Below are 16,117 nucleotides of genomic sequence, written 5' to 3'. Positions count from 1 at the left end.
AATTATCCAGAAGCTTTTAGAATGATACGGTACACAACATATATGTTCTTAAATTGTGCTTTTGGTTTTAACCAATGCCTATGGTAAGCTGTCATCTTGTCATTCATAACAGCTCATGTTTCATGTCACTTCACTGACCAGTGCAAAGGAAGCAAATTCCTTGACGAAAATAGACATTTGCAGAGCAGCAGCGATTCAGGTTTGAACATAACAGTATGCTGCTCATATTGTACTAACATTACGAAGAGTACAGGATGTGACAATAGCTCACCCCGATCTCTCACTCACAACGCAAGCGTATTGTTGAAGTTTTAACATCATCAAACAGTCTGTGAGTCCCTATATTAAAGTAAAATCAACAAAGAAGTAGTGTATTGGTCTGGAGGACACACATTTTAAGTGCTGCATGACCACCTAATGCTTTTTGTGCGACATGGAAAGAACTATGTGGTGGGGAACATGCTAAGTAACCCATATAAAAATGCTCACACTCGGCAGTACAAGGTTCTGGATGTGTTGGCTGCAACAATTTATCACCAATGAGAAGTTTGCTTCATGTTCCATAATGTACAGTTCTTCCTAGTACCTCTGTGAAGTGTCATTTCATTCAACAAGAACGTTTGCCTGGCAAGTCATGCTGACCAAGGCCTCAAATGCTTATGATAGCAAAGGTCTGCTTTTACAACTTCACTTTATGCAGACTCAATATTGCCATGAGATTGAGCATGCAGACAAATAAGTTCTACAGCGGTTTTAGAGTAAAATCGTCTGAACACTACTACACTGGTCTGCAGGAGAAACTTCTTTAAGCACTGTACAATCGACTGATATTTTCCTCACAACATACACTGAGCTATGTGGCAGAGAACTTACAATGTAAATACATATCGGAACACTCGCACACTGCAATATTAAGGTTGGTTTACCACCAATACCAAACGTGCTTCGTGTTCTTTCTAAATATGACTCTCAGGTATCATCATTAGAATAATTACAGTTATGAGCTACACTATGTGATCAAAAGCATCCTGACACCTGGCTGAAAATGACAGAAGTTCATGGCACCCTCTATCGGTAATGCTGGAATTCAATATGGTGTTGGCCCACCCTTAGTGTTGATGACAGCTTCCACTCTCACAGGCATACATTCAATCAGGTGCTGGAAGGTTTTTTGGAGAATGGCAGTCCATCCTTCATGGAGTGCTGCACTGAGGAGAGGTATTGATGTTAGTCGGTGAGGCCTGGCACAAAGGGCATTTCAAAACATCCCAAAGGTGTTCTATAGGATTCAGATCAGGACTCTGTGCAGGCCAGTCCATTACAGATATGTTATTGTCGTGTAACCACTTTACCACAGGTTGTGCATTACGAACAGGTGCTCGATTGTGTTGAATGATCAGTCGCCATCCCCGAATTGCTCTTCAACAGTGGGAAGCAAGAAGGTGCTTAAAACATCAGTGTAATCCTGTGCTGTGATACTGCCATGCAGAACAGCAAGCGGTGCAAGCCCCCTCCATGAAAAACATGACCACACCGTAACACCACTGCCTCCGAATTTTACTGTTGGCACTACACACACTGGCAGATGACGTTCACCGGGCATTCACCATACCCACACCCTGCCATTGGATCGCCACATTGTGTACCGAGATTCATCATTCCACACAATGTTTTTTCACTGTTCAGTCGTCCAATGGTTATGCTCCTTACACCAAGCAAAGCATCATTTGGCATTTACTGGCACGATGTGTGGCTTAAGAGCAGCTGCTCTTCCATGAAATCCGAGTTTCCTCACCTCCCGCCTAACTGTCATAGTACTTGTAGTGGATCCTGATGCAGTTTGGAATTCTTGTGTGATGGTCTGGATAGATGTCTGCCTATTTCATATTACGACCCTCTTCAACTGTCGGCGGTCTCTTGTCAGTCAACAGACGAGGTCGACCTGTACGCTTTTGTGCTGTATGTGTCCTTTCACATTTCCACTTCCTTATCACAACAGAAACAGTGGACGCAGGGATGTTTAGGAGGGTGGAAATCTCGCATACGTAGTACATATGACACCCAATCACCTACATCTGCATCTACATATATATTCCGCTAGCCACCAAGTGGTCTGTGGCGGAGCGCACAATTCGCGCCAAAGTCATATTTCCCTCCTCTCCATTCCACTCAGGGATTGTGCGAGGGAAAAACAACTGTCTAAACGCCTCAGTACGAACTCTTATTTCCCTTATCTTTGAATGATGATCATTACATGATTTGAAAGTTGGTGGTAATAATATATGCTCTACATCCTTGGCGAAGATTGGATTTCGTAATTTAGTGAGCAGCCCCCACGTTTGAAGTCCGTAAGTTCCTCGCAGTGCCCCATTCCGCTCTCTCACAATGTCTTAATGACTACTGAGGTCACTGATACAGAGTACCTGGTGGTAGGTGGCAGCACAATGCACTTATTATGAAAACCATATGTTTTTGGTGGTGTCCGGATACTTTTGATCACATAGTGTGTATTCACAATCAATGACAATATATCCATATGTATGGAAAAATCCAACTAGGTGTATCAGCCTACTACTGTTACAATTTGCAGTGCACTCTAAATGGAAAATTAGGGTTGTCGATGAAACATCATGGTAAGTGAATTCTTCCAGGTTTGCAGAGGTATTTGACATTACTTGTTTACATATTTCTCATAAATTGAGAATGCGGAGCTGGCATCCAGGTGCAGTCAGGTCTGGTGAATTTGATGTCTAAGACATCAACCTAAAATGTTCCTCAAGCTATAGTCAGTTGTAAGAGTGTTTGTGCAGGAATATGCGCTATAATCTACGAGCCCTATTCAGAAATTAGGGAATGTTTTGGCATTAAAAAAAACTAAGTACAAGAAATACATTTTATTTTATACATCTGAAAGAGTGACTGACATACTTTTCCACGTAGTCACCAAACACATTGAGGCACTTACCATAGTGGTGGACAAGCTTTGAAAGACCTTTGTCGTAAAATTCTGCTGCCCGAGACCAGCCAGTGACTCATGTCCGCCTGGAGTTTCACGTCGTCATCAAAGTGCTGCGTTGCAAGCCAGTTCTTCATCTTGGGGAAACAAGTGGAAATCGCTTGGTGCAAGATCAGGGCTTTAGGGCAGATGAGAAAAAAATTCACATTTGAATGAATTAAGGAGTTCTTTCTTTAGTGCTGTTTGCCATGTGAAGTCGGGCATTGTCGTTCAAAAACAAAACTTTGGATGTCAGTTTTCCTTGGCGTTTGTTTTAAACTTCTCTTCTTAAGGCTGTGCAGTTTGACAGTACCGGGCAGAATTTATGGTTGCTTCACGTTTGAAAAAATCAGTAAGAAGCAAACCTTACCTATCCCAAAACCGTGTCGCCATCAACTTCCTTGCTGACTAGGTTTGCAAACATTTTCTTGGTTTTTGGGGAGACCTTGTGTGCCCCCACTCCATGGACTATAATTTTGTCTCACAGTTGACATATTTCACCCAAGTCTTGTCACCAGTTATGATTCAATCCAGTAATGAATCACCATGTTTGTGGTAGACCTCCAGAAATGTCAATGTTGCCCCCATTCATTGTTCTTTATGGTGCTCTGTAAGCATTTTGGGCGCCCATCGTGCACAAAATTTGTGGTAGCCTAGCTTTCGAGTGACAATTTCAAACAACAAAGTCCGTGAAACTTGTGGAAAAGAAAGCGAAAGCTCCTTTATTGTGAAGCGACGGTTTTCAAGAATCATTTTGTCAACTGTAGTGACAAGATAGTCAGTCACAATGCTCAGGTGCCCACTCTTCTCTTCATCATGAATGTTGGTTCGACCCTTCTTAAACCGAATGCACCATTTCCAGACAGAACATTCACTCATTACGTTGTTTCCATACACTTCACACAGTTCACAATATATTTTTTTAGGTTTTAGGTTTTTTGCCAACAAAAACCATATCACAGACCACACCTCACAACTGGCGGGATTTTCGATTGCAGCGCACATTTCAAATTTTAATATCGAAAAAACCAGACATGCAGAGACATTCCCGCTGTCACGGATGGATGCCGACTTAGCTGCCAAGCACACACATACCAAAATATACATAATCGGCATGCGCCTAGCAGCATCAGACAGATACGTTCCCTATTTTATGAATAGCCCTCGTATATTACTGTACAGAGTGGGTCGAAACAGTATGAAAAGCTTGTACTGGTGTTGCAGGGGAGCTTGTGTTGAGAAATAATTGTTAAGAAAAAAATTGATATGTTGCCACATTTCTGAGTTATTTAGCTGTGAAGTTAGCCAATCAAGTCATCGCACACACTAATCCAAGCGGCCTTCCAGAGGTGTTGTTGCCAAAAGTGTACTCCATTCGGTTTTCTCAAACTGAACAAATGTAGCATTTCCTTACTTAACTTAAATTTGTCACCTCTGAAAAGACACATTTTAACTTGTAATGAGCATTTCAACAAGTGGTAACTCACTGATCAACAGATGTGTATGCATTACCACTTTTAGCATGTCCAAGTGCTTGAATTGGGGCGCACAGTGACCTGATTGGCTAAATAACGCAGAAACGGTGCAATGTATTAAATTTTTCTCTTAGCAGTTATTATCACCTTCTCCAGAGGTACCACCTGTTCAAAGGCACCTTAAGTGCTAAATGGGGAGGCTTCTGAGCTCTGAAGAAGCTGGGGGTACACCGGTGGTAGTGTAGCTGCTGACAGGGTTACCCAAGCTGATAGGCCCCAGTGAAAGAGCCAGACTAAGTGTGTCCTGCATCATAGGGTAGGGCAGGGTTCTACAGACTAGGTTGTAAACCCTTCCAGGGGAGCTAACCCTGAAATGAAGCCTTGTCCTTCATGTTGGGGATTGAGCATAGGCTTGACACACCTCCCTCGTAAAAAAAAACTTATCATTGATTTAATAAGAAATACCAAACTACTCTTACGAAGATTAATTGTCAAAGGAACAGCAATACAGGTATGTTGATGCTTAAATTTAAACGTGGAAAGTGTGAGTACTGCTGCAGATAGGAGCTATGAATAGTATTGTGGAAGATATGCTAAGCTATAGGATGGAAGTTGGTGCACTTCAGGAAATTAAGTGGAACAGAAGGGGTGAGATTCACAAGCATAAATTCTCCCTATATTACTAAGGAAAAGATGAAAGACAAGGGAAGCACGGAACTGGGTTTATAGTCTCCAAAGATATGCATAGATCTGTCATTACTTTCATTCCCAATAATAAAAGAATATGTACGCTGTATATCAAAGGCAATGTCACAGTGTGACCTTCATGAACATATATGAGCAGAAGACTCAGATGAGGACATGGCAGATGATTTCTATGATAAGCTACAGGAGGTTTGTGATAGAACACATGGATGTGACTCCAAAATAGGCCTTGTTGACTGTAATGTCAAACTCGGCAAGGAAAGGCTTTCAGAAGAGTGTTTGGTAAGGAAAGTTGGCACGATGAAACTAGTAATAATGGCATGAAGGTTGCCAAATTTGCTTCTGAAAACAAATCAAAGGCAGTAAGTCCCTGTTTCCCAAGAAAAAATATCTACAAAGAGAGACAGAAACTACCAGGAACAAATGAAGCAAACCAAACAGACCATATACCGGTATCGAGTAGGTGGGCGTCTGATATGGAAAATGTGCGCATTTTCCAAGGAGCTAATTCAGGCTTTGGCCATTATCTAATAGGAGCCAAAATGAGGCAGAAACTTTCTGTGGCTGCCAAAGGAAATAGTACCAGAGTAAGGAAATGGCAAATAGAACAACTGAAAGATAGTTCTACCATTCAAGTCAGAACAGATTGAAAAGAGCAAACAAAAGGTGGTGAAGACCATGCAGCAAAGAATGGAACTCAATGAAAAATGCTATTCTGTCAACAGCACTTGAAATACTGAGGTAAACAAGAAGACTTAGAAACGATCACTAGTACGATGAAGAATGCAGACAGGCAATGGAACCGAAAAGAGAACCAAGACTGAAATGCTTATTGCAAAATACTAGATCAAATCAGGCACTGTGTAATGAAAAGAGTATAGAGGCAGCAAAGTTGTCTAGTAGGAAAAAAAGGGGAAGCCAGAAGGAGAAAGGTAGAGGAGATGGAAGAACATGATCGAAGGAATGAGAGCAGAAAGTTTTATAAGAAAGTTAAAGAAGGAACTCTAGAATACAGTCCGAAAATAACAGCATGTAATGGCAAAGAGGGAGAATTCTCACAGGTAAGAACATGGTCTGGACAGATGGAGAGAATACTTCAAGGTTATTCTGAAGGGCAACTTACCACGAGGGTGCAGCCATTCTATTACACTGCAGGCCCAGAGTTAGAAGAACCCACATTAGAGGAGGCACAGAAGGAACTTATGGAATAACAGCAAAACTTGAAAAGTGGGGCAATTGGCTTCCAAAAGCAAATCCACAAACTTATCAAGTTAATATGGAATCAGGAAAGAATTCCAGAAGAGTGGACCTCAGGGGTAATCTTACCGGTCCATAGAAAACGAGACAAGAAGTTTTGTTCAAATTGCTGAGGAATTACCCAGCTTAATGTAACCTAAACGATTCTCTCTAGTATTATTTATGACAGGCTAATTCCATATCCAGAAGAGATTCTGGGAGATTATTGGAGAGGAGTTCAGCCTAATAGGTCAAGAAGAGATCATATATTTGTGTTGAGACAAATACATGGCAATGCATATAAGTAAAATGTTGAGCTTCATAACCTGTATGCAGACGTTTCATAGTCCTGTTAGGGCAGAAATGCTAAATGATTTGCTACTGCTTGGTGTAGCATCTAAGTATATTTCACTTATCCAAGCATCAATTGCTGGTCCCAAGGCTGCAGAGTGAGTGGATGGAGAACTGAGTAAGTGTTTTAACAGTTGTAAAGGAGTCAGACAAAGGGATGCCCTTTCTAGAACGCTTTTTAATCTCACACTTGAAGCAACTATTCAGAAGCTTCAAATATCTGGTTACAATGGCACAAAGTCAGCCCAAGTATGAGCATATGCTGATAATGTGGCAATTATTAGTAGAAGAATAGTTTCACTAGAGAGAACAACAGGTAAGTTGATAGAGACCACACTGTCTACATATTAATGAAAAGAAGAATAAATACAAGAAGGAAAATAATAAGTTGGATAAACTATCATGAGCTGCTTTCAATTTTGAACATATGCAGAAGCTTGATTTCTGGAATGCAGTATTAATAGGACAAGTTCCATGTCAACTGAAATAAAACAGCTCATCCTACAGTAAGTGGTAATAGATGCTTCCACATTTTTAAGAAATTTTTGGCTTCTAGGTTATTAAACAGACAACTGAAACTTCAAATTTATAACATCGTGATCAGGCCATTTGTATCCTACGCATGTGAAACACTGACCACTAATGAGTGCTGATAAGCGACAGCTCAGAATATTTGAACTCGGGGTTTTATCTAGAATCTACGGGGAAGTTCAGGATGACAGTGGTTTCTGGAGATCTAGAATGAACACTGAGCTGTAGTACCTCATACAAGGTGCTGTCATTTCAAGAACAATAAAAATTGGGAGAATAGCCTGGTTTGGAGGTGTCCTAAGGATGGATAGTGGATGAGCAACTAAAATGATTTTTGAACGGAGGCCAGCTGGAAGAAGATACAGAGGAAGTCGATGAAAGTGGTGAGAAGATGCTGTGGAAGAAGATATAAAATCTCTCAGAGTTACAGGATGGTGCAGAACTGTGCTGGAGAGGGCAAAATGGAGGACATTTGTTGAAGAGGCTACGAGTAGAAGAAGAAAAATAATTATTTCTTAGCACAACCTCCCATGCAATACCCTTACAAGCTTTTCAGACTGTTTCTGACCACCTTATATACAAACATGATGATGTCTCCAAAGCTCTCAAAAAGTCCTTGACCAATTTATTTTAGATCTTTCTGCGATACTCTATGAATGTTTGGATGGAAATAGGCTCCATATTTTTTAAATGTACATGGCATATAAATATACTCATGATGGGAAAAAAAAATCCCAACACCAAGGAGGAATTGTGCAACGTAAATGAAAGTAGGTAGGTATGTTTCTACATCTGGAAGATGATGTCTACTCAAATTTCATGCCAGTTGCATGAGAGTGGCGCTAGTAGTACCACTCTGAGGATGATCAGATTTGCTTTAAATACATGCTGTAGCAAACATGAACATTAGTTACCTTTGAGATTGGATATAGTGAGTTGGTGTTAGTCAAGAACGACTTTAAGGTGACAAAGACATCGTTATCAACATCTCCCCGAGTTTAAATAAGTTCATGTAATAGGGCTATGAGAACTTGGATGTTCCTTCTGCCATATTACAGAAATACTTGGCAGGAGTATAGCCTCTGTACATGATTGCTGGCAGCGGTGGTTACGAGAACATGCGATTGCAGAAGACCAGGCTCCGGACAGCTGTGATAAGGGAAGACCACTGTGTTCGGTAGTCAGTGACTGTCAGCCCACTAGCTGGATTATGCAATGTGATGTGCATTTCTCCAGATACATACAATACTTTAATTACAATGTGTGCCACACGAAACACCAAATATAATTCCCTGAACTATGCAGTGTGTGGTGTTGCACCCAGGCGCAGAGCCTTGTGTGCCCTGCAGTAGCCAAACTATGTAGTGCACCATGTTATATCCACATGCAATACCCAGAACAACTTGGAATGGGATGGAACACACAAGGGGACGACATCCCTCAGACATCTTGCATGGTACACATGTACATACTTTAATTTTTGAACCACCGCATTCCACACACATTTCTACTCTTGTAATAATGAACTGCTGAATCTAACAGCAACAGCTCAAAATACATGAACTCTAACATTATGACAACAACTGAAAATATGTGAACTGTTAAGTGTCTCTATGACACTGCTGCAGTTGAACAGTTAAGTTTCATTTCATGTAAAAATGTGCTAAGTCTGTTTGACATTGGCTCCACACATTAAGAACTGATTTACAATGCACACTGGTGTCCAGAATTATAGCAACAAACAGAAACTTTGCAAGATTGCATTTATTTTGCCACAAAACAGTGTATACAGGTGATAGTAAAGTAGAAATAATGTAAGGAACACAGAACGTAAACAACTGCAACATGCATAACGGTGGACAAAAATGTCCTTCATTTTTTCCAACTTAATGGATATGCACTCACTAGTTAATGTACTCAGAAGGGATGTTATTGTTGTTATTGTCTCTGGCAGAAATACAGACCTGACAATGATGGGGCATGCTATGAGTGATGTCATCAGTCTCATGTTGAGGCAGTAATGCCCCTTCTTCGTGCAGGGCTGCTCCCAAGTCTTGGAGAGTGCTTGGTGGATGCTGATGTGATGCAAACTGTCTCCCTAGCACATCTCAGACATGCTCTATGTGATTCAAATCAGGAGACCTAGCAGGTGACACCATGCATGCAGTATCTTCCATTTCCAAAAAAGCATCAACTATCCATGCTCTATGCTATCAAGCATTATCATCCATTAATAAGAAGTCTAGGCCCTCACAACAACTGCACATGAGGTCCCAAGATCTCATCGCAATACCTGAGAGCAGTTAAACCTTGCTGATTCACCCGTACAATTTCATGAAGAGATGTTCAAACGGTCAACATAATCCCTGCTCACACCATTAAGGATCCTACTCAATATCAGTCTCTTTTTGACGACGTTTAGATTCCCAAATCATGTTCAGCATTCCCTCCAGTCGCAATTGCATTGAGAATCACTCTTCAGACCAAATAAGAACTCATCTTCAAAAAGAACATTGGCCCATTATTTAATTGTCCAGGTGACGTGTTGACGACTCCAATCTAAACTTTCCCTTCTGTCAAGACTCATCATAGGTACATGTACAGAAAGTCTCCGACAATAAAGGCTACTTTGCCAAATCCTTCCGTACATGATTTGTCTCAATACAACCTATCCAGTTGGTGATGTGAAGTCAGGTGCCAGTTGCTGTGCAGTACTAAGGCAGTACTGTCGTATCCTTATGGGCAAATAGTGGTCCTCTCTTTTTGATATCATATGTGGTCGCCCCTGTCCTGGTCGTCGGGATACTCTTTCAGTCTCTATAAATTGTCGACACATCTGAGAAGCAACAGAACAATTCACATTAAGCCTTCAGGTCACATCAGTTTTTCCCCCTGCAGGTCCAGGGGTTAGAATAGTCCTGAGGTATTCCTGCTGTCATAAGAGGTGACTAAAAGAGTCTCTCACTTTTCAGCCCTATGAGTTCAGGTCCCATTCTATGATTTGACCTGCCACTTTCAAAATTCTACAGAAGTGCGGGCCATATGGGGAAGGACACCTCACTTGGTGCACGAGTGCCCTTAGATTCGATCTCCTGAATCTCTTGTCATGGCTTTGCATCTCCACCTGCGATTCAACTGTTTGGGTGAGGATGCTTTCCAGGGTATGTCATCTTCTTCCATTGTCTCTTGCCCTCTTTCACCCCCGTGACAATATTGGATTTCTCTGCACTCAATATCCAGCATGGTAGCCAGTCTGTTGTGGTGGGGCTGTCATGTACCCATTTGGTGGTAGCCCCCTGAAAACACAGGGGTTGCACTGCTGATGCCTGAGCTGTAAACTCCCTATGTATGCCAAGTAGTAGATGCCTGTCTTCCTGGGGCGTCAGGACACCCGGCAATGGCCATCATGCCAGTTGGCCTTTGCTGTGACTGTATGGCGCCTGTGGGGAGAGCCACTGATCGGAGTGGGTGGCATCAGGGCAGATGACGCGCAATGAAGTGGACTAAGTCATCTCTTGCTGGTGACCGTATGGCACCAGCAGTCTCTAAGAAAGGCAAGATAGAATACAATACCAACAGGTATTACCCTAAATCATTTTCCTCCCTTGCTACACCATGGGAGGAACGTAGAGCTACCAAACAGAGAGAGCCTTATTCCCCTTAGTTTCTAGTCTGAAGCAGAACCGATGTGGACTCTTTTCTGCCCACGAAGCCTCAGTTTTTCATTGAACACCTTGAGGATAAGTTTGGAGAAGTGACAGTGCTTCCAAGGTGCGAAACAGCACAGTCTTGATTCAGACAGCATCCCCAGCCCAATCCCAAGTGTTACTCGCCTGTGGCAAGCTGGGTGATATTCATGTTTCCGTCACTCCCCATAATAGGGTCAGTTTTTGCTCTCAAACAGCTGTTCTTTTTCATTATGTTGCTGTCAAAGAACATTTTTCTGTACATGTAACTTGTATGGTCATCAGAGTTAGAGTTGATTGTAAAATTGTGTTCCAAAATACCTGATATAAATAAGCATTCAGCATTAATCATCCCTTGACTTCCACTTTTAACACTGAATCCCAGATTTTATTGTTATTCTCCCACTTAACATTTTGTTGGTGCTTTTTTTGTTTCCATTTGTTGTGAAACATCTTTTTTCCAGCATGGGATACACAACAAATGTCACATTGGCAAAAATGCAACCGACGGTTCTTTCCTTGAATTGATAACGCACTGAGACTGTTCGGAATATTGCTTCAAGAAAACGGAACATATTCCATCACTGTGAGAGACGAGTCTAAATGTAGAGCTCTTGAATCTCCTTTGGACTATAGTTTGGAGACTCTACACAACACGAGCAAACTCTTCCAGTTTGCTTATGTTGCAACTGTCTTTTATTTAAAATCGGCCGATGTGTGGCATGTTATGGTAACCACTGTAAGAACATGATTTACACTGTGCAAATGTCTAGTTTCCCGCAAAAGGCCATGGATCAGAACTTCTTAATGTCAGTTTAGAACCTGGCACAAGCCTCAAAGTTGTGACAGAAAAAACGAAATGTTTGGCATTGTACAAAGAGTGTTAGGAAACAGTGTTTCAAACAACTAAACAGGACCAGAGGGAGGCTCTTTTGCTAATTAGTATAGTCTGTGGGATATGATCGTTCGCCTAGAGTATAGGTGATCAAACTTGAAGTGGCCTCTGCAGTGCCTGTATATTTAATAGGATCGTGCCACACAGGCAGCAGCAGTAGCAGCAGCAGTTTTAGGTATAAATTTGGTGAGGGACAGAGTATACCGTTAGAAATGCTTGGAGGGCCGCACTCTGCGATATTCTGGGAAGCGTTGAGAAATCTCCCTCTCAGCACTGGAGTCCCATCACAGCTTTGCGTTATTGCGCGAGCAATGGTGCGCAGGTGAGTTCTATATCAGATGAAGTTAATGGAGCTTCTATAGTTCTTTATTTTTCTCCGGGGTTAGAGAATAACGATGATAGCATGTTGGGCTGATAGATTTGAATGAACGCAGATCTGTAGCACTTGTATGTAGTTTGGGGACACACCACAACGCGCGCATTTCCACTGAATGGTCAAAACATGTTCCTGTCACACTAACTCAGGTCACTCCGTTTCTACACAGTTTGCAGAAGGTGGTGGATATGGTTTTCTCCAACTTCTGCTCAGTTCCGACTTGAAATGGAACAATCACACGTGCAAAGCTGTAGAAATGAGAGCACTTGCAAGATGCGTAGGGTCTTACTAAAACCAGGTTTTAATTTTACTGTAGCAGACTGGTACAAGAAATGTCACTCATTGCAAGATATGAGAACGCCAAATTGTGATTCACTTGTGGCTGTGATCCAGTGTAGGTGTGCAGCTGAATGAGAGGACTTGATTCCAAATATCAGATAGCTTTTCTAGTGGATAGCATAATACTAGAGAACTGAAAAGCTAGTGCACATTTCTTATGACCTCAATAAGCATATGATTTACTACTGTTTGTGATCCTTCTCAGTCATCGTCTATAACTCAGTGGATATATAGCAGAACCTTTGACATGGTATCAAGACCAAATATGTTACACATACTGGATAAATATCTAGTGGTGTGAGAGCATCGCAAATATCTGTTTCATACCACATTCCTTAGCCGAATAACTTTCAAAATTCAGCGATTTTATCACGAGGTTGCATCATGGGCTATGTGCAAGCGCGCTGTTGGTATGATAATACACACTCCAGTGATCACCATCTTGGTATTTGTCCGGACAGAAAAACCACCTCATTCAGAGGTAATGTCGTATCTCGATTAATAAAGCCAGTATAGCTTTTAATATGGATACATGTGTGCACCTGTTGAACCATAACCGCATATGACAGTAGCATACAGTAGTTGTTGGGATCGAGTTTAACATCTGGCCGATTACATCACTCTTTCTAGGACATGGTAGTGGTACTTGCAAGAAAAACTTATCAGACATGTCCACCAATTATTTCGTATCGCTAGCGATCAGTTATTGATGAAGTGTTATATTTAGTAGTAGGGGGTGCTTGATGGGTTCGCGTTGAGTATCAGGCTTATAAAGTATTTGTTTGTGCAAAGGAAATGACTACGTCCAGTCGTAAGGAAGGTATGGATTTGACGTGGAGTACTGTGATAGAATGGGAAGAGTATGTCAAGTCGTTAGAGTGGTACTGATATTTCTATTTCCAGAGCCACAGCTGTCAACAGAGTGTATTTCTGATACTTCGCTCATTGTCAAATGTCATTCAACTGAGACTGCTATCGCAACATTTAGTTGTAATAACAGGGGGAAAATAAGTATGTGACCGATTTCTTAGGATAAACATTCTACCTGTGCATTCTCGGCCTGCAGCGCCAGTCAACAGTGCGGGGGTAATTCACGTTTCCCATTAACGGTAGGAGCTGTCGGACTGTGGATGCCTGTTGGAATGTAAGGATGTAGATGAATTAACTGTGTTGTCCTCTAGATGACCGAATAGCAAACTAATATTTTGTATGTGTTGGATTGCTTTCGTGGTGATTGCGTGGAAACTTGAGAAGATTGAATATGGAGGTGCGTTTGTGCTGGATCGTTATTCCCTCCCATGTAACTTGTTCAGTTGACTGCTTCTGTACATTTCGCGCCTTTATTTAGCTGAGAGAAGATTGATTGCGGTGTGTGCATCTAGCGTGTGGAAGACACGTTTGCCAGTTCTCTAGACATGAGAATCACTTTAGTTGACCTTGTAAATTATAGGGATGATTTGGAATCTACTACATTGGTATTTGAGAGCAGAAATATCAGTTTCTTCTATTTGTTTCGAATTGCCAAGTAAATGTCTTTGCATAAGTGACAAATTTCTAGGTAGTCAGTGGTTTACAGCACGCCCCACCTAGCTAAAGTTTTGGGTTTGCAGAGATATAATTTTCAGTCTATATCTTGGGAATTATGTTGCACTAGCGATCGGTAGGATCCTGCCTAGTGCTTGGTATCGAGAAGTACAGCGAAAATGGTATAATATTATGGCAAACCATGCAAAAATACACATGTTCTTGTAATCCCAGAGTCTGGAGGTGTGTGTAGAAAAGCGAGCAAGTAAGGAATCAGGTTCAGACCAGAAACAGTAACGTATTCGTGCCAAGGGGAAACAAGCCCGAATTTGTAGAACAGTACTGAGATCGACTTTGGTCCACTGAGGGTGCTCTGATCGCACGTTGGGGTGGATGACTTGTGATCGTTGACTGCGTGAAAATATATAGTGCTGTGAGGAGTATATAGGGACTGTCCATCTTCACAGAATATGTACGAATGATGTAAAAGGGATGATATTGTTTGGCACAGGATACGAACTGTATGTTTACTACATTGACACGGTACGCGGTGATATATTCCTGGGTTGGACATTGATTTCACACACCAATATGCAAGCTCCTGTCCTCTGTGGGAGAGCAGTGTAATTGAGTAGGAGTCTTACCACATCTGACGTTATGTAGGGTACGAGGTGATATACTGATGGGTCGCAGGTCGGTTTCATGTTCTAATATTCAAGCTCATGTCCTTGGTGGGAGAGCAGTGGAAACGAGTAAGAGGCTTTCTGTATTTGACAACATGTATGGTAGTTTGCAAGATTTAATTGCCAGTGCAGTATGGCGATCTATCTAAAATAACCGCTGAAAGTCTCGTCTGCAGAAGGAAAGAAGGCTGATGGTGCTTCAATACTGGCGCCATCAGTAATTCGGCGCGTAAATTCGATAAGAGCCAATCATAATGCTTAATTCATTCACATCCTTTGTGCTGGGATATAGGAGGCTCCACATAGCAGGGGGAACTTTTGTGTGTGTTGAAAGCAGGAAGGGTAACATGTAATGCATGGAGTAGCATGTTAGGTCCTCAAGGAAGACTGTGTTCGACGTTATTCTGCGCTATTTTCGTAAACAGGCTCTGTTAGGGCAAAAATTTCCGTGCATACAAGCTGAGACATCAAGAAAGCGAGTGTTTGCTGTTTCCGGGACACTGTACAATTTCCGCGAGCTCAACTCAGTTCTTATTTTTACATAGTCATGTGACATCGGCATGAGATTGAGAATGTTGCTAGATGGGCTTGCGATGGTATGTAGCTACACAGAGCGTTGCGTCAGTCATGCTGGGCAGTTAAGTACGGTTAGACATGTCTCTCATGTTGCACTAGGAACAATGTGCCCTGTACTAGTCTGTCATCAATGGTAAAGACACGTGCTGCCCAGAGGCGTCTCGTGTATGGGAGCTGCATGAGTGTGCATTGGAGTTCTGTGATGCCAGTATACCACTGACTGTATACCCGAAAATAGAGGCAACTTTCACCTGCATCCAGCGGCAGCTCGTGGCTGTGACGACGTGTGCCCTTGGAGCATCTGTGCTCCCTTCCAGTCACATCAGGAACGCTGTCTAGGTGAACACGTATTTCAAGAGGAATTACTCAGGTGTCAGGTATGAAAGGGATGTCACCGCCTCATGCGTGCATGGTTTGAGAGCTGATGGCCGCGTCACGTTGCGGAGACTGCCACTAACCTCCTTTGCAGTCCAGTGGACGGGGTGGTGGGCAGTGCCTGCGCACGTTGATTGCGTGTCTGTTGCATTATTTTGTGAGAGGGCCTGTAGGCTGTGCTATGCGTTTTTTGGTCACTTTATGAGTTGACTTCGTGTCTGCACTTCTGTGTTCTGCATTATTTAGGAGTAGTTTTCATGTCAATACTGAAATTATTTCTGTAATTTAGGAGTTTGCGTGTCTGCAGAGCGTTATTTAGGAGTAGTTTACAGGTCTGTGGGATGTGTGGGGTGACCCCAAGTTTTGTATC

This window comes from Schistocerca gregaria, chromosome 1 (assembly GCF_023897955.1).
Source record: "Schistocerca gregaria isolate iqSchGreg1 chromosome 1, iqSchGreg1.2, whole genome shotgun sequence".
Taxonomy (NCBI): Eukaryota; Metazoa; Arthropoda; class Insecta; order Orthoptera; family Acrididae; genus Schistocerca; species Schistocerca gregaria.
This window is presented reverse-complemented; position numbering follows the sequence as displayed.